Here is an 18,771-nt window from a genome sequence, read left to right on the forward strand (position 1 = left end):
GTGTTTTGCCTGTGTGTATGTCTATGTACCATGAACATATAGTGACAGATGACTATGTCAGCTCTTCCAGAACTGGAGTTATAGATGGTTGTTAACTGCTCTGTGGGTGCTGGGAATTGAACCAGGTCCTCTGCAAGGGCAGCAAGTACTCTGAACTGCTGAGTCATCTCTCCATGCCCACTTTTGAGACTTAAAAACAGAGTTTACCACCCAATCTCAAGTGAAACAGTGAAACCTAAAAATATTTAAGCTGTAAAGGGGCAGATGAACTCTTTTGAGTCTAGACTAACAGTGAAGGGTAAGGCTTGCTGGCCCTCGGAAAGGCTTCTGGTCTCTTGAGACCTTTGATTTTGTGACATGCGTGATTATAATAAACACTGGCATCATCTTCTGCGTTACCTCTTCTTATAAAGAACAAAAACAGCCTGTAGCTCTAGAATAAACAGCAGAAACATCATAATCTCATGAGCAAGTTCAGGCTTTGGAGTCACCGAGACCTGTTCTGAGATCTGGGCCAATCATTAACCCCGCCCCCTCGACATGTTTCTTCTCCACTAAAATGAAGATTATATGACCAATCTACTAACCCAAATCCACATGCACTCCGATTATGGAGGGCAATTGTGTATTCAACTCTCTGCTGTATTGCCAAATCAGAGGCCTTGGCCTAAAAATAATTATAGTGTGGTCCAGATGTGGTGGGGCTCCACCTATAATCCCAATACTTTGGAGGCTAAGGGGGTCGCAAGGTTGAGGCTAGTCTGTTCAATATAATGAGGCTCTACAAATTAGTAGGCAAATGACCGAATAAAGACTAAAGATGTGTGAAAACTATAAACTCAAAAAACATCAAATGCAGTAACCATTTACTTTTTTAAAACTAAATTGACTTTTCATTTAATGCTTCCTTTTATTTTTTAACTATGTGTATGTGTGTGTGTTTGTGGGTACATGCACATGAGTGTAGGTATCAGATCTCCCTGCAGTTGGAGGTACAGGGCAGTTATTAGCTGTATGATGTGGGTGCTGGGGATTGAACTCAGGTCCCCTGGAAGAGCAGTACATGTTCTTAACCACTGAGTCACCTCTTTAGCTCAGATTTTTATTTTTTAAATTATTTATTATGCATACAGTTTTTTAATCTGTGTATATACTTGTACCCCAGCAGAAGGCATCAGACCTCATTATAGATGGTTGTGAGCCACCATGTGGTTGCTGGGAATTGAACTCAGGACTTCTGGAAGAATATGCAGTGTTCTTAACCTCTGAGCCATCTCTCCAGCCCCAGATTTTTATTTTTTTATTTTTTGAAGAGTATGTAAATACGTGTGAGTGTGGCTGTTTGCACACTTAGGTGCAATGTTTACAGAGACCAGAAGAGGGCACTGGATCTCTTGGAACTGGATGGTCAGGGGGTTGTGAACTGCCTGATATGGTGTCAGTCCCTCCCTCCCACCCCCAACTGAACCCAGGACCTGTTGAGCCACCTGCCCAGCTCCTTGATTTACTGATTAATAGAATTAAAACAAAGACCATGCCTTATTTCTTCTGTATTAGGTACTGGCTAGTGTTTCCTTGTTAGCTACGACCTAGAACGAGGGAGGACTTGCCTAGGACCTTGTGGTCTGCAGTTGTATCGTGAATAATGGGTAAAGCATGATCATCGAGTCATTTTTTTTGTAGATTTAAAATTTTTTCCCTTTTTAAATTTTAAATTAGAAACAAGCTTGCTTCACATGTCAATCCCAGGTCCCTCTCCCTCCCCCATTATTACTGTTATTATTTTTTGTCTCTGGAACTATTTATTTTGTATGGTATTTAGTTCTTGTCATGATTGCCATGCACCTGCCTAGTAAAATGTAGATTCAGTAGTGGCCTCATCTCATGTCATTGCTTAACAGGTAAATATGCAATTAGTAAGTCACCAAAGTAGCACAAGATGTTGACTGGCCCTGGCCTTGTCATCACACACCCTTTGTCAGAGGGAAGTACAATGTGTGGCGGTGCATGGCCATTCTCTGATTGGATCTCGTCTCTCTAGCCATGACTTTGTATTCAGAAACCTAAGTGGGTTGCCACAAATGCCTGACTAGTAACTATGGTAGCCCAAACATGTCTGAAGGAAGTTTTATAAAAAAGAACAGGATATTTAATACCTGTTCGTTCTGAAAAAGGCTGTCACATATCACAATAACATGCCATCCTGAAGGACACTGTGCTTCTGAGTTCCAGCTGAAGTCTGAGCTGGAGTTGGGCTCACCTCCTCCTGACTTCCTGTTTTCCACGCTCTCCTACCCTTGAGTGATAGTGGGGGAGGGGATCCTTCCCACTCAGCTTTGTCAATCTTCTGGCACTCTGGCAGCATCTTCAGTTCTAATAGAGATAGGCATAGGGCTCTGTCATAAACACAGAGCTGATGCCATGGTGCTTCCCCATGGCTTCGTAGATTCCCACCCCTTAGTCTCAAGTTGAAGGAAAAGGGAACCCCCAACTCTTGTTGGAGGAGTCTGTCTTAGTTAGGGTTACTTTTGCTGTAATGAAACACCATAGCCAAAAGCAAATTCCACAACACTGTTCCTCACCAAAGGAAGTCAGGGCAGGAACTCAAACAGGGCAGGAAACTGGAGGCAGGAGCTGATGCAGAGGCCGTGGAGGGGAGCTGCTCACTGGCTTGCCCCTCGTGGCTTGCTCAGTCTGCTTTTTTATAGAACCAAGGGCCAACAACCCATAATGGTACCACTCACATTAATCACTAATCAAGAAAATGCACTTTAAATACAGTCTGATATTATAGAGGCATTTTCTCAATTGGGGATTCCTCCTCTCTAACGGTTATCGCTTGTGTCAAGTTGACGAAGAACTAGCCAGAACACTGCTCTACCCCTGAAATTAGTTAAGAGTGCTTCATCTCATCCTTGGTAAGAAACAAGCTGTAGCCAGTTTATTCTGGATCTCCATGCTGGTTCATCCCCAGACAGACACTGGTTCCTTTGCGCTCATCGTTTTATATGAACCTCTAGGAAAACAGTGGCCACTTTGTTCCAAACTCAGCAGCCTTCATACCTGTTTTCCACCATGACGTATGAATGCAAATTTATTTTATACTGCAAAACAGTGTATAGGCTGGTGAATGACTGAGAAATACACATCTCTGTGAGTTTCCCTGCAGTCACTTCATTCATGCTGTTTTCTAATCTGTCCTATTCTGTTTTTACACACACACACACACACACACACACACACACACACACACACACACACGTATATGTATTTTTTTCCGGCAAGGGTGTTGATACTATGCCTGGAACTTGAGATCCTTCTGCCTTGACCTCTAAAGTACTGAGCTAACATTGCACACCTCATCTGGTTTTGGTGGAGAAGGCCTAAATCTCTTCTGGGGAATCCAAGACCGGAGGATTTCAAGTTCAAGGCCCTCCTTGAGTTATAGAGTTTGTTCAAAGCCACCCTGAGCAATTTAGTGAGACCCTGTCTCAAAATGAAAAGTAAAAATAGGGCTGGGGTCATGCTTCAGTGGAAGAACACTTGCCTTTACACGCACAGGGCTCTTGGTTTGCTCTGCAGTGCTGAGGGGAAGGGAAGAGGGAAAAAAAGATCTATTTAAAAAAATCATGTCCTTCTTAAAATATTAGAAACTGGAGTTTGAACAGTAGATTTCTATTTAATTCCCTAATTTCTATTTAATTCTACCTAATTCCCCTCCCCACCCACACTACATTGTGAGCTCACTGCAGTCAGAAAATGTGCTAATCATCCCTTTGTGTACATAGCACCTACTTGGTCCCTGCCTTGCAGCACATGCTCAGATATAAGAGCTGAGCCAAAGAACACAGCCTCTCTGGTCTTTTGTGATTTATGTGACAAATGGAGACATGCTGTGCATACTTCATGGACGACTGAGAGCAGCATTTGAGGTCTCGTGTTTGAAGCAGAGAGCCTGGAGCCTGGCACTGAGAGAGGCTCATGTACCATCCATCTCCTCTGGTTTCCTCCAGCCAGATAGATCTCTAATTGACTTTCTCCACAGTGCGGCACCTCTAAGTGTGATGAGAGGTTTGGACTCCATTAGGCCAAGGCCCCAACCAGCTCAAGCACTAAGATTTTCTGAGATGGCAGGAAGCAAATTGCTCTTTGGGGACAAGTCAACCTCTGTGTGAAAATATGGAATTGTCCTGGAGGACCTTTTTATTGAACCCGAAGGACTCATTTTTCTATGAAATATAGAGACTTGGACTTTTTATTAGAAAATCACTGCCATATTTAGAGAGATTATAAAATAAGTTATAAATCAACATGAAACTCAGAAGTTTTCTAGATCAAAAGCTTTGTAAAGCTACAATTAAGTACCATTTCACAGGAAGAACTCTGGTTACTGAACTTTTGACTTGACCAGAATCAGGCTGCTAGACCTAGACCGTAAGTGACAGACTGTACCTTGTCCCTTCTCGTATACAATGGAAGTGTCCTGCACAAAATTCTGAACTTCCAAGTACAGACTTGAGGTATCCTTCATTTTACATTCACCAGAACACAAGCAACAAGGGGAAAACATCCCAACAATGGTTTCTTCAACTTCCCATTGTCAACCTTGGTTTTCCATAACTGTTTCTCACAGCCATAGTATAGGAAAGATACACTACAGCCATTTCCTGCCACCATTGCATAGGAAGGATACACTGTAACCATTTCCCACCACCTTGGCCTAGGAAAGATACACTGTAACCATTTCTCATCACTGAATGGAAAGGATACACTGTAACTATTTCTCACCACCATTGTGTATGAAGGATACATTGTAACCATTTCTACCACCTCTGCCATTGGAAGGGATACTTGCTCTTACCAGAATAAGAGAAACCTCAAATAGAGAACTTTTGCAGGTATCAACACAGACTTTCATTCTGAATTGTACCTCACCTTGCTCATGAAATGTGTTTCATTTAATGCTGTGTGAATTCAGATAGTTCACTGCTAATAATTTAATGAGCCTGTTTGTTGCTTTCTTTCAGAACAGAATGATCCAGACGATTGCCGAGAATCTTATCTTCCCGGAGGATGTGAAGTAGCTCACCTTCCGCAGCCTGGCTACAGTTGGAGGTCAGTAGTGACTTCCATTTGCCTCTATGAGCAAGAACTGGCCTGAGGGTAGGGCAAGAGCCACACTTACATCAGGCCCATTGGATGACTCCTTTTCTTACTCCTGTGATCAAATATCTCACATAAGAACTTAAAGGAAGAGAGAGGTTTATTTTGGCTCATGGCTTGAGGGCATGACAGCAGATGGCTCCACGGATGTGCTAGTGTGCTGCGGGGAGGGGGGGTGTTCCTCACCTGCCCCCTTGTCAGAACAGGAAGCAGAAGCAGGTAGACCGTAAGTAAGGCCAGGCTATTACCCACAAAGCTGGCCCCTAGTGATCCACTTCTTCCTGCTAGATCCCACCTCCCCAAACAGCACCACCAGCCGGGGACCAAGTGTTCAAATATATGAGCCTGGGGGGCACATTTTACATGTAAAGCACATTATCTACTGTCTTAGGTAGGGTTTCTACTGCTGTGAAGAGACACCATGGCCACGGCAACTCTTATAAAGGAAAGCATTTAACTGGTGGCTCAGAGTTTCAGAGGGTTAGTCCATTATCATCGTGGTGGGACATGGCGGCAGACATGGTGTTGGAGGAGCTGAGGGTGGAGAACGAGCTACATCTTGATCCCATAGATAACAGTGGACATGGCTTGAGCATATGTGAGACCTCAAAACCTGCCTCCACAGTGACACACTTCCTCCAAACAAGGACACATCTACTCTAACAAAGCCACACCTCCTAATAGTGCCACTCCCTGTGAGCTTATGGGAGCCAGTGACATTCAAACTACCAGCCCACTAATCCCCTCCAGGGTTAAGAGTGAAATGCTCAGGGTGGCATGGCTGCCCCTGCAGTTTGTAGCTCGGATCGAAGGTCTGTGACACTGGGACTGGATCCTTCCTTATTTCCAAGATATGACGATGTAGTGACAAAGGTTCAGACCTCAGGGCTCCACTTTGTAGATTCAAACTCTAATCTGTGGTTCAGTGATAGTGGTCTTGGACATCATCATCTCTTCCCAGGCTACTGTCCTCATTTTGAAATGGGGGAGATGAAGATGTTGACAGTCATGGTTTGGGATATGTAGGGTTGGGCGTGAAGGTGTGAGGCCTGTGTCAGGTTCATGGCAATACACACCCATGCTGTGTGTTATCTATCAGTGATTAGAGCTCGACACAGGAAAGTGTTTGACCTTGAGGACTGAAGCCACATAACTTTTTCAGTAATGATTTATAGCTTCTGTGAGTCTTTTGGGAGTTTACCTGCTGAAGGAATGGGGTGCAAGTATAATATTCTATGACGGTGGAGGGACCTGCAATAGAATCACCAGGCCAGCCAGGAAGATGCCACACTCCTTGTATGCTTGCTGTCCTCTTGGAGGCTCCCAGAGTATTGCCGTGGTATAAATCCCTTCAGCTGGAACTCCAGCTCAGACCCAGTTCTCTCTCTCCAGACCCTGCCCTCTCAGGAAAACCTGCCAAGTGGTGGCTCCTCCTCAGAGACTGCCAGCTTCACAATCCCGCCCAACACTAAGGCACAAGCCCAGCGTGTGGAAGACACATCATCACCCTCCCCCAGACCCTCCCTGCCCCCCCTAGGGTATTTAAGCCCCTCCTTTTGGACAGCCATGTGATTTTTTTTCCTACCCTCTTCCCCTGCCCTGATCTCTGGGGGGTTGGAAGGTCACCTGGGAGTGCTTTGCCCAATAAACCTGATCTTTTACTTCTTAATTCAGCTTGACCTGCCTTACTGTGTCAGGGGAGAAACCTACCCAGTCCTGCACCTGTGCAGGTGTGTGACTCTGGTGGCAGAGATCTCATCTTTCTCCAGAGTGAACGGATGTGTGGTGCCTGCATCTCTGTGTCCCCATCTCCTCTTACTCATAGCATGCTAGTCTGTGATCCTCACTCCGCTGACCATGTCCTCCACACAAGCTTGCAGATGTGAAGGGACATGGTCATGACAGTTCCAAAGTGTGTCCACTCCCGGTACTGTGAGTGCCCATCTGTGTGGCCACTCTCTGCATGTGCCTAGGGAGCCCAGCGGTTGCTCTGTGTACCACCCCTGCAGGCAGCAGGAGTAGCCTGCCTGAATGTGGTCGTCCTGCAAAGAGAGAGCTATAATGTTGAGACCAGCCCCAAGAGTTTCAGAAATACTCAGTGCTCAAAGCCCCCCCCCCCGTGTGCTCCATGGTAGCTGGCATCACCCCAGCTGGCTGCTTTCTTCAAGGCTCTGAGATACTTTGGAGGTGCAAGGCCCACCTATCCAGAAGTCTGGGCCATTCCCAGGGATCAATCTTGTGCAAGAGAGAGAGAGTGTGTTTCTTCTCGGCAGCTGGAGTTGTGAGAACCCTTTGTGGATTAAAGGCACCTTTACTTCCCATACCTTGCTCTTTCTCGCAGCTGCCTTTGGCCTCCTCCAGGGGCTAGTCTGCAGGCAGCCACTGCTTCGTGCTTCCTTCTGCCCGTCTGCAGCCCGTTTCTGCCCCCATATCCTGCTAAGTCCTGTCTGGGCTGGGAACAGCTTTAAAAAGCAAAACAAAACAAAACATAGCAGCTGGCTGGTGGGATAGGTGTTTCCCGGCTTGCTCCAAACCCTAGGTTCTGCTCCAAGCACCAGAAAAGAAGAAAAGAAAAGGAAAGAAAGAAACAACTGATTTCAGCATTGCTTTTCCCTACACTTGTGAAGTGCTTTGATTTCCTGTGTGATTCTCCACAGATAAATTCACTGCGAAAGTTCTCACATCGGGAGGGTTCAGCTTGTGTGGAATTTCACAGCCTGTGCCCACAGTCTAGCATTGGGGAGGGTTTGTTGTGTTTGGATAAGAGAATTCGCAAGGCTTTCAGACTTCCTTCCTGGATGGCTCTTTCTATTACTTCCTCATTGTATTAGCAGCTGCCAGAGGATCCAGGATAAACCTTTCTTCCCAGGCCTGCTGAGAGGCCAGGGCTCAGGCAGTGACTGTTTTATTGCCTCATTATCAGAGTCAGCCTGTGATTTTACACTGTAGAAATCTAGAGAGTAAACACATGTATGTGTGTAGCTCAGGCTGTCCTTGAACTTGCGGCAGCCCTCATGTCTTAGCGGGGGTGAGGGGGTGGGAGGGATGGGGGGATGGGAATCGCATATGCAAGCCAGCACGTCCAACTTTTAACTCTTCCTCTTTTAGATGGCTTACGTGTCAGGTGAACTTTCTGTTAACACTAGTGGGCTCATTTAAAATACGTGAGGTAGAAGCCCAAGAAGGTGAGATTACAAAAAAAAAAAGGTAAATTGCAATATCAGCTTCTCATTTCCTAGCGAGTGATGTGGAGCAAGCCTGGGAAATACACACCCACCCCTGAACCCAGGGACCAAGATGCTGACCGTGGTCCTGGGGCCCTGTCCCCAAGCGACTGACTCGTACTTCTCTTTCCCTCTTAGCGTGGCTCCTGCGTTTGTCTGGGTGTCCGGCGGAGGTGGGGGTGGGATGTCTGTCTGTCTTCCATGTGACCTGCAGGCAGGCCACTGCTAGGCCGGCCTGACCTCTGCTCCGGGGCTTCCCCTCCCATGCCCTCTCCTCCTCCTCATCTCCTGCTGGGTTTCCTTTCCTCAACCACTCCCACACCTTGAGGTTGCCCTCCTCACAGCCACATCCAGTGTTTTGGCACACAGCCACCTACTGCTCACGCCCACAGGGTCTCTTATCTCTTCAATTGGATTATGATCCCCATCAGGACATGCTCAGGTTTCTCCTCCACCGCTAACCTTCTCTGGGGACAGGGACCTAGACTTTGGACCTGATTTCTCCCTCTCATGTCAGTGCCTCTTCATTCCCTTCTCAGTGACTACGTGGGCAGAGACAGCCATGGAGCCCCAGAATCTCTGGTGCTGCCTGACTTACAGATGACACATGGCCTCAGGGACTTTGCACGTCTGTGGCAGGCAGCCTACCACTGCAAAGTTCCATTCAAGCGCAGCTTTCCGAAGCGATGGGCAGTACATTCTTTTAACAGAGGAGTTGGCCTTTTGTTGAAACTATGCTTTTGACTGGCAACTTGGGTTACCTTAAGTGGGTGTTGATATTTAGCTTTGTCAGCTGGGTCCCATCTCCTTAGTGACTGGGGCTCAGGACATCACTGAGTAAACAAATCCCTGGGTTGAGCTCTAGGCATTAAAAGCCACCAATCAATGCACCTACTTACTGGTGGCAGTCAGGATGCTGATGACACCTCAAGATGCTAAACACTCACTCAGGAAACGATGTCTCTGAAACATGGGAAGGATCACAAGCTTGGAACTTTGCTGGAGTCTTCTTGGACTCCCTTTTGAAACTCAGTGGCTTTAAACCTGTAGCAACAGAATAATAGTGCTTGTTTTATAATACCTATTATAAATCAGTAGACACATGTAGACTGACCTATGACATCTGTGCTGTCAGGACACTGACTCCTCCTCTATTTCTGTAAATACGTTTTAGATAATGGTAGACTTTGAGGAGATGCTGGACAATGTATTTTTAAAAAAATTTTTCCGGGGGCTGGAGAGATGGCTCAGAGGTTAAGAGCACTGACTGCTCTTCCAGGGGTCCTGAGTTCAATTCCCAGTAACCACATGGTGGCTCACAACCATCTGTAATAAGATCTGGTGCCTCTTCTGGCGTGCAGACATACATGGAGGCAGGATGTTGTATTCATAATAAATAAATAAATCTTTAAAAAAATTTTTCCAAACAAAAATTTCCCTTATTTGTACTGGAATATCTCTAACGATAAGATTCATGAAAGAGCTATTGTATTTTCAAAGACCAGGCCACCCTCCCCTGAGAAACCAGTGCCCCTACTTTGGTATGTCTTCCATACTGCAACTTTTCCCTGAGAAGCCCACAGCTCTGCTCTTCATGTCTTTTTCTTTCCACCTATTTAGAAAAATGTTCTCCCTGGGGGCTGGAGAGATGGCTCAGCGGTTAAGTATATTGGCAGCTCTTCCAGAGGTCCTGAGTTCGATTCCAAGCAACCACATGGAGGCTCACAACCATCCATAGTGAGATCTGATGCCCTCTTCTGGCCTGTTGACTCTGTGTGTAGACAGAGCACCATATACATAAAATAAACAAATCTTTAAGAAAAAGTTCTCCTTTTTCCATCAATACAACTTAAGGACTTTCCTGCGGCAACTGCCTGAATTCAAGAGTCATAGTCCTCCACATCTGTCTTGGAATGTGCCCGGGTTTCCCTTCACAGTCACTTTTACTTTAAAGAAGTCACTCTATTAACACAGGTCTCTCTTCTGAGCTGTCACTCATGTGCTGTGCCCTCTCTTCCTTTTCCATGCTGGGGATCAAATCCAAAGTTTTGCATATTCTACACAAGTCCCCCATGACTAAGACGCACCCCTCAGCCGGACTGGATTGTTTTTACCTTTGGAGATACGGTCTTGCTCTCTAGTCCTGGCTGTGTATCTTAGGCTGATCTTGTACTAGAAGCAATCCTCCTGCCTCAGCATTTCCAGTGCTAGGATTACAAGCACGCACCACCACAGCCAGGTCTGAATGGATTTTTTTTTTTATTCTAGCTTGTGGGCGGGTCTCCACAAAGAGGATGCAAGCTTTTGTTTCTTTCCTAGGGAAGTGCTGAAGTGGGTGGCTCTTTTTTTCTAATGCACCGTGATGCTTTGCTGGGGGAGAAGAACCACCTCTCTGCACCTCAGCTGGGGGGTGGGCTTCCCTGTCATCTTGTTCCTTGTGCCTCAGAGATGCCATCTGGTCTTCCACATACAGTTACACATCACAAGAGCCATAGAAATGTCATAAATACTAAGTGAAAACAAAACACAGGAAGCCAGTTTTTGCTCCATTGTTGGAACAAAGTAATGTCGGATGAATTTGCAGCGAGTTTGAGCTAAACCACGCTGCCATGGGGGTGGGGTCTCCTGTCTACAGGGGCTGCTCAAACCACACTGCCATGAGGGGGTGTGTCCTGTCTACGCAGGCTGCCATTTGAGGAAGGGGTTTGAGAGGTATGTTCTGCCTATGGGGCCTGCCCCAAACATAAACCATGCTGCCTTTTGGGGAAGGGGTCTGTGTTTTCGGGGGCTGCTCCAAACGTTTTTCAGGGCTCTGCAGAATTGGGAGCAATCCATTGTGTCTGTCAGGAAGACACACCCTGCCTGTCCAGCCTCCCTGGATGTGGAAACCCAGTGTAAGCCACACAAGAGCTCACTCACAGTGTGCCAGGCTCTCATTACTCTACTTATGGCATTTCCTGTTTCTGATCCCAGGCCTTCCAGAACACTTCCCGAGCCCCGGAACGCCTGACTGCTCTCTCCTGGTACATTCTTACTACATAGTAAATGGCTAATTTCATATAATTAAGGAAGCTATTCACAGAGAGACTAAATAGATGCCAGGGGGTGTACAAAAACAGATGTGGGGGAGACATGTTAGTGTGGAGGGGGCAGTTGTGTTTGACTTTTATGACTGTTTCTCACTTGCAAAGAAAAATTGGGGAACACCAGGATACAATGCTGTCCAATGTCATTTTTTTAAGAGCCCACGCAGGCCGGTGTACTTTTATATTTAAAAAGTTGCCTCCTTTAAAACATTGAAAATTCCCAATGGTCCAAAGCCTATTTGTAATTTTGGGGAATTTTATAGTTAAATGCTAGAAATGTTAAAAATTTTCAAATGTGTACCTGCCATAGGCCAGAGAAATGAACAAAGGCCTTGTATGGTTGTAATGATGCTTCCCAATAACTTCACGAAATCAGCCTGATGGTGCACGCCTGCAGTCCCAGAGATGTGGGAGGCGGGGATGGGAGGATCTCATGTTCAAGAGCTTCCTGAGGTACAGAGTGAGTTCAAGTCTCCCCTGGTCAATTTAGTGAGACTCTATCTCAATAAAAATACAAAAATACAAAAAACAGGATGTAGTTCAGAGGTAGAGTGCTTGCATAGGGCACATGAAGCCTTAGATTCAATGTCCAGTGTGCATGCGCGTGCACACACACACACACACTCATACATATACACACATACATATACACACACAGTCACACACACACTCACACATATACACTCACACACACTCACACATACACACACAGTCACACACACTCACACACACTCACACATACACACTCACACATACACACAGTCACACACATACATACACACACACTCACACATACACACAGTCACACACAGTCACACACACATACAGACGCACATACACATACATACACTCACACTCACACATACACACAGTCACACCCATACATACACACACAGTCACACACACTCACAAACTCACACACACTCACACACATACACACACACACACACACACACACTCTCATCATTGGTGTTAGTCCCACTTTGGACGGACAGGAGAAAACCCAAAGCCTTGGGAAGGCCAAGTGTTGGGCCCCAAGCCAGACAGCTGAAAGTGATGGAGTGGCATTTCTGTCAGCTCACTTTGACCCCAGAGCTCACCTTGGTGACTTTGTGCTGTGCCGCCTTGTCATAAATGCTAGAGCAGGTGCCTTGATTACTGATTCTCTGTGCAGGTAAAGGTGGCTCCACGTGGTAGAGTTCCATGCATCTATGTAGTATGTGTACCATGTAGCACCATGTCTGCTCTGCCCAGACTGTCACAGACCAGCTGAAAGTAAGCCGGCTGTCCTCTTGTGGTTGTTTTGTTTTGTTTTTTGTTTTGTTTTTGTTTGTTTGTTTTTTTTAGAGACAGGGTTTCTCTGTGTGACAGCTCTGGCTGTCCTGAAACTCGCTTTGTAGACCAGGCTGGCCTCTAACTCACAGAGATCCGCCTGCCTCTGCCTCCCGAGTGCTGGGATTAAAGGCATGCACCACCAACACCCGGCTACCATCCTCTCAGGATGGTCTCAAACTCACTGTGTGGCTGAGAATGCCCTTCAGCTTCTGATCTCCCTGCCTCTTCCTCCCAAATGTGCTGAGACCACAAGCTCAGATTCCCATGTCTTGCTTACACTTTACTGGATGTTGAACCCCAGGATTTCTGCGCACACACTCCCCCAGCTGGGCCACACCCCCAGCTTACCTGCTGTTCATTCTCAGAATCTGATTTTCTTGTATTCCTCTTTCCACAACCAGTGACTCAACAGGGACACCATTTCCCTTTTATTTAATAACACCAACAGGGCTAGTGATGCGACTCATCACAACAGACCACATGCCTAGCAGGCTAAGGCCCTGGTTTTGGTCCTTGGCACTGCCAGGTGAACAAAGGAATAAACAGAAGATAAGTAAAGGCTTTGGAGTTTTGGGTTAGTTGGAAAACAAAGGAAGAAAATACCAAGATGCAACAAAGCTTTGACACGTGACAGAATTTCCAATTTTCCTTTTGATTCTGGCTCTGGTGTGTAGTCTGCAAAGTGCCCCTAAGGCCTTTCTCACCATGCCGAGAGAGACACGCATCTGACAGGGCCATGACATGAACCTATCACACGGTAATCATGTGAAAACCATCAAGACTGATGGAGAAGGGGCGGATGGCTCCGGACCCCAAGGGTGGGCTTCCTTGCTTTCCTCATGGCTGGCAGGATGTAGGTATGTAGGTATTGGTCCCCTCACCCCAGCTCCCAGCAGCAGCCTGGAGAAGGAGCAGGCCTCCACTTATGCTGCTCTAGACTAGAACTTTCTCCAAGGCAGGAGCTGTGCTTTGTTGTTCCTGAGTTGAGCGGTGCCTGGCTCTTGAGTGTGCTAATGGGCACAGAAGGAGGGGGCTTTCAACCTCATACTGGTTTTGTGAAAATATTACTAGAAGGGTGTCTCAGCTCCCAGGTTTGGAACCCATGGGCCAAACTTTTAATAAAAGAATGTACAACCAAGGAAGCCTCCCGGAAAGACTTCTTTGTGCAAATAAATAAAAAACATGGCATGAGCAGTAGTTATTTCCTGCAATACTAAATGGCTAGAGCTTTTAGGAGGCCCCAAGACTCCTTTCTCTAAAGTTTAGAACCCTAAATAGGAACCATGCTGGAGTGCAGGTCAAGTTCATACAAACCATTGTACTCAGTGATGTACTTGTGTAGCGAATCCTTGAACAATTTAAACTTGATGTGTTCTTCTATTAAGACAACGAAACAAAGCCAGGCCTAGAGGCTCACATCTGTATTCCCAACATTCAGGAGGCTATGGCAGGGAGGGTGCAGCAAGCTCCAGGCTAGCCTGGGCTAGGTAGTTACTTCTAGGCCAGCTTCACCTAGCCTGGAGCTGAGTTCAAGGTCACCCTCAGCTACATAAATGGTCCAAGGTCAGTCTGGTCCATGTGAGATTCTGACTCAAAAAACGAGTAAGTAAATAAAAATAAAAGACTAAGCCATGCTTCATTTCCTGCCACCTTATCATCTCAGGAGGCTAAGAAGGGAAATACTTACTGCTATCCATCTGGAAGTAGATGGTGCCGAGCAATCAGTATCACTCCAGGGACCATGGCAAGGAGGCAGCGTTTTAAAAGAAATGAAAGTAAGAAAGGAATGGAAGGCAAGGTGTGGGACCTGCCGCCCTGAAGTTGCAGGATGGGACCTGGTGTCAAAGAGCAGCTGCCAACACCCAGAGGTTCCTAGGCAACAGGTGAGCTGTACAAAGACAACATGGAGGAAGGTGGCAGAGGGGTCAGGTCTGGGGTGATGGCCCTGAGCCTTGGGCTGGGCACAGAGGAGGAGTCTGCTCTCTACGAGTTTTCCATGCTGAAGGAAAGGACACTGTGAATTCTAAAGTCTCCAGGGCGCTAATTTCCTTGTTGGTTGACTGCAGTAGGAATTAATGAGGATGCATGTGTAAGCACACCCCAAGAAGCCTGGAGATCAGCTGGAGAGCTGGGATGCTGTACATCACACCTCCTAGGGCCTTCTGTCTACCATCCCTTTGCAAGCCTTACCAGGAGGCATCTATCCAGCTCCCAGTTGGGGTGGCGTTGGTGCGCATTAGTTGTTTGGATGTCTTCTGCCCCCCAGCTAACAGTGGCTGCTCCACTCTTTTCTAACTGCAACTGTTTATTTTTTAATTGATTTTTTCCTCACAGCTCTATTCCCAGGCCAGACCTTTATTGGATGTAGTTGATGGAGACGTGGTTTCTCTGACTATCTTGGAGCATCATAGCTGGCAAATGCCTCTGAGAAACAGAAGCCGAAGGCTGGGGTCACTCTCCAGCCTCCCCTTTTCTCATCTCAGAGTCTGGGCAGCTCGTTCATAAGCATGCGCCATGTGTATAGTTAGCATTTCAATCATAGTCCCTGTCTGTCTGTCATATCATAAAGATCGGCCTAGTATAAACCGATCTTCTATCTTGGGAGTGTCGTTCAGGTTCAGGGCATTTCAAAGGAAAGTCATGCTGTGGGTACACACCGAGATGAGCTCCTTTTCAGGCCTGGGACTAAGGTGAGGGAGCTGGGGATAGGGACAGGAAGAGATTAGATGACTACCACTCTGGCTCTTGTCCTGTGACTCCTCATGAGGTCTTGTTGATAGGAATGGGGACACAAGAAGAGGAAAACAAGATTTATAGACATCAAACCATGATTTCAGGGTTAGTTGTGTAAGTTTGGGAAGCCCCATCCAGTAGAGGAATTATTTCTTTTTTAATAGAAAAAAAAAGAGCCTGGGTTGGTGGTAGGTGCTTATAATCTCATCACTTGGGAGACAGAAGGAGGAGAACTTCAAAGCTAGACCTTGCTTCAGAGAAAACAAATGAAAATCAAAAGGAGAATGTATTGTCTATGCCACATCTCACTTCCAGCTATAGAGAAGAGGAGTGGGAGACTGGCAGGGGCCCTGAATTATCCAGAGGATAGAAAGGAGTCAGGGCCTGGAGTAGAGCTCAGGGGTGTGGGGCTTGACCACGTAGACAGAAGAACACCTCGTGACTACAGAGGCAGAGACCAGAGTGCCTTGTCTACCGGCCACAGAACACCAAGGGTCAGCTGAAACTACCAGAGGCCGAGAGAAATGCGCAGCCCAGGCTGCCCCCCCCAACCTCAGCCAAAGCAAAGCTGGTGCCCAGGTGTCACACCTCTAGCTCCCAGAGTAATATGTTCCTATTGTTGGCTGTCATTTATTCTGGGAGTCCCAGCAGACAGTACAGTCTACAAACTGTGAACAGACAAGTTATAGGAAAAGACAATTACATTTCTGGGCCCACAATCATAATTTATATTAAACTTGGGATTTGTACTTGAGTTTTCCTTACACGGCTACCCCATGTCACATTTTGATTCTTGGAATCTCTGCACACAGAATGGTGACTTGTCTCTCTCCATTTGTGGACTCCCCAAGCTAACATCATTTGCCTCAGACACTTGGAAGTGTTGGGAGCCATTTGCAAATCTAGTTCTCATTTGGTTAAGCTAGCCGAAATTGGCTTGAGTCAGGTTTTATACTAACGTAGGAAACAGGTGCATAAAATAATCACATATACTTTGCAGAAGCAAACAAAACAAAACAAAACTCTCAGGCCACGGTCTCACTGGGAAAGGAGGGACTGAAATTACCCTGTGCAGTGATGGTGTCTTCCCTTGTGAACAGTCATTATCAGGGTCTGTCTGTCTGTCTGTCCTCTGGGTATGGTTCTGTCTGTCCTCTTGGAATGGAAATCCTTCATCAAGTGGCATTCATAGCTTCTGAGTGGGTATGAGATTCCTGTGGTCAGCTTCCTGCCTTTGGTACTCTTCGGGGATTGTCAGTTTTTCAACTAAAACACCGATAATCTTGGGCCTACAGGTTCTCATCTAGAGTGCAAAACTGTTTGTTTCATGATTTCTTCTTGTCTGGGATCTAAAGGAGACATTGAGGATGGACCTAAGAAGGCCAGGGACAGCCTGTCAATTTGGCCTTGGGGTAGATCATCGTAATCATCTACAACCAAGTTAATTAACATCCATGCAGTCACAGTGATAATTAACTTGGGAATCTCGACTATCATTTTTCCTTTGAGAGAGTTTCACATAGACCAGGCTAGCCTTAAACTTTTTGTGTAGCCAAGGATGACCCTGAATTCCTAATCCTTCCACCTCTACTTCCTGCTTCGAGTATAGGCAATAGTGGGGATTGACCCAGGACTTCATGCATCTTTGGCAAGCCCTCTAGCAACTGAGTTACAGCCTCGGTCGGTCCCCACTACTGCTTTTGTACTGATAAAAGTATCGGATGGGAAAGTAAAACAAAATGGGACCTTATAGGTGAAGAAGAGATGTGGGGTTGTGGGTTTATTCTGACCTCCAGTCTTCTGCTTCTTCAATTGTACATTTACTTAGTCTTAGCACAAGCTGGTAGGTCCTTAGACTATTAGTGAGCCATTTGCCCTCTATGCTGTGTGCACCGTATGTGCTTACAGGTTCCTTCTGTTATCACCTGGTGCTGTCACCTCCCTCAAACTGAGAAGGAAAGGGACTTTTCCCCCAGGGCTTCCCTCACCACTGAGTGAACTTGGCCTGGCCTCAGTGTGAGTAGGATTGGAGAATAGCCTCTGAGTGGCACTGACTGCTTGTCAGGGATCTCTAAGAACATGAGCTTGAGAGATGGCATCTCTTAGTGAGATTTCAGGTCCCGGTAGGGCTCCTTTTCCATCAATAGTGTCCCTCCTGGCTGGGTCTGTGGCTCAGTGATAGATTGCTCGCTGAGTTGCTCATCCATAGCACCTAAAGAAATAAAAATAAACACTTCTTGTTACGGAAAATTCTACTTGCTCTGGGTCTGGCAGCATATGGGTATGGCCCCAAGCCGCTTAGGAGGCCAGGGCTGAAGCCCAAGAGTTGGAAGCCAGCCTCGGTAATGGAGTGAAACCCAGTTTCTTTAAAAACAAAAATAGCAAAACAAAGAAAAATGTATTTCAACAAAGGTTTGGGCTGGAGATGCAGTTCAGTTGAGTAGAATGCTTGACTAGGAGACAGGAGCTCTGGGTCCTATCCCTGGTGGTGGATAAATACTGTGTACATACCATCAAGGAGGTACATCCCATCCCTGAAAAGACAGGCATATTGACACACTAGTGTGTGTGTGTGTGTGTGTGTGTATGTGTGTGTGTGTGTGTGTGTGTGTGTGTGTGTGTGTGTGTGTGTGTGGTGGGGGTAGAGGCTGGAGAATCGGGAGTTCAAGGCCATCCTTGGCTACATAAAGAGTTTGAGGCAAACCTGGGTTACATGAGATCCTGTCTTAGGGAAAAGAAAATTCTGTATGTCCAATCTTAGCACTTGGAATGCAGATACAGGAGGACCAGAAGTTTATGGTCATCTTCAGCTATATTAGTGACTGAGAGGCCAGCCTGGGCTATGTGACACCCCCACTCAAAGAAACCAAACCAAATGTAATATAACAAAACAAAACTTCAAACCAAGTTTTTTAGAATACGTAATTAGACTTTTTGACGAATCTTGGTGATGTTGGCATTTTTTTGGTGCCACTTGCTGGCTGAGTGTGGGATAAAGAGAGGAGAGAGCCACAGCCTCTTGTCCTGAGTGTCGCTTTTGTCTCTCCCAGAGTGGCTTATTTGTTCAAAGTGGGTTGTCTGTTGTTAGTAGGGGATTCCGTGTGGGGGAATATGTTTGCCAAGACTCTCGCTTTAAAAATCACATAGAAATCTTAATAAATATACAGGTACAGGAGCTGAGGCAGAGGTGGGAATGAGGAGGGAAGGAGATCGTTAGAGATACAAAAGGA

The 18,771-nt window shown here is 46.3% G+C and overlaps 1 protein-coding gene across 2 annotated transcripts in view; it reads left to right on the top strand.

Annotated features, from left to right (window-relative positions):
* Positions 1-18,771, top strand: part of Scaf8 (SR-related CTD associated factor 8) — a 181,951-nt gene that overhangs the window by 157,859 nt on the left and 5,321 nt on the right. Inside the window, exons 21-22 of one of the 2 annotated variants that reach the window (XR_005869621.1) lie at positions 5,028-5,115; positions 6,556-6,832. The gene's annotated coding sequence lies outside the window, so the exon portion shown is untranslated. Of the gene's footprint in view, positions 1-5,027; positions 5,116-6,555; positions 6,833-18,771 lie in introns of those variants that run through there. The other variant, XR_005869620.1, reaches the window with a different exon arrangement.

Source organism: Mesocricetus auratus, unplaced genomic scaffold (genome assembly GCF_017639785.1).
Source record: "Mesocricetus auratus isolate SY011 unplaced genomic scaffold, BCM_Maur_2.0 Super-Scaffold_100018, whole genome shotgun sequence".
In the NCBI taxonomy this organism is placed as follows: domain Eukaryota; kingdom Metazoa; phylum Chordata; class Mammalia; order Rodentia; family Cricetidae; genus Mesocricetus; species Mesocricetus auratus.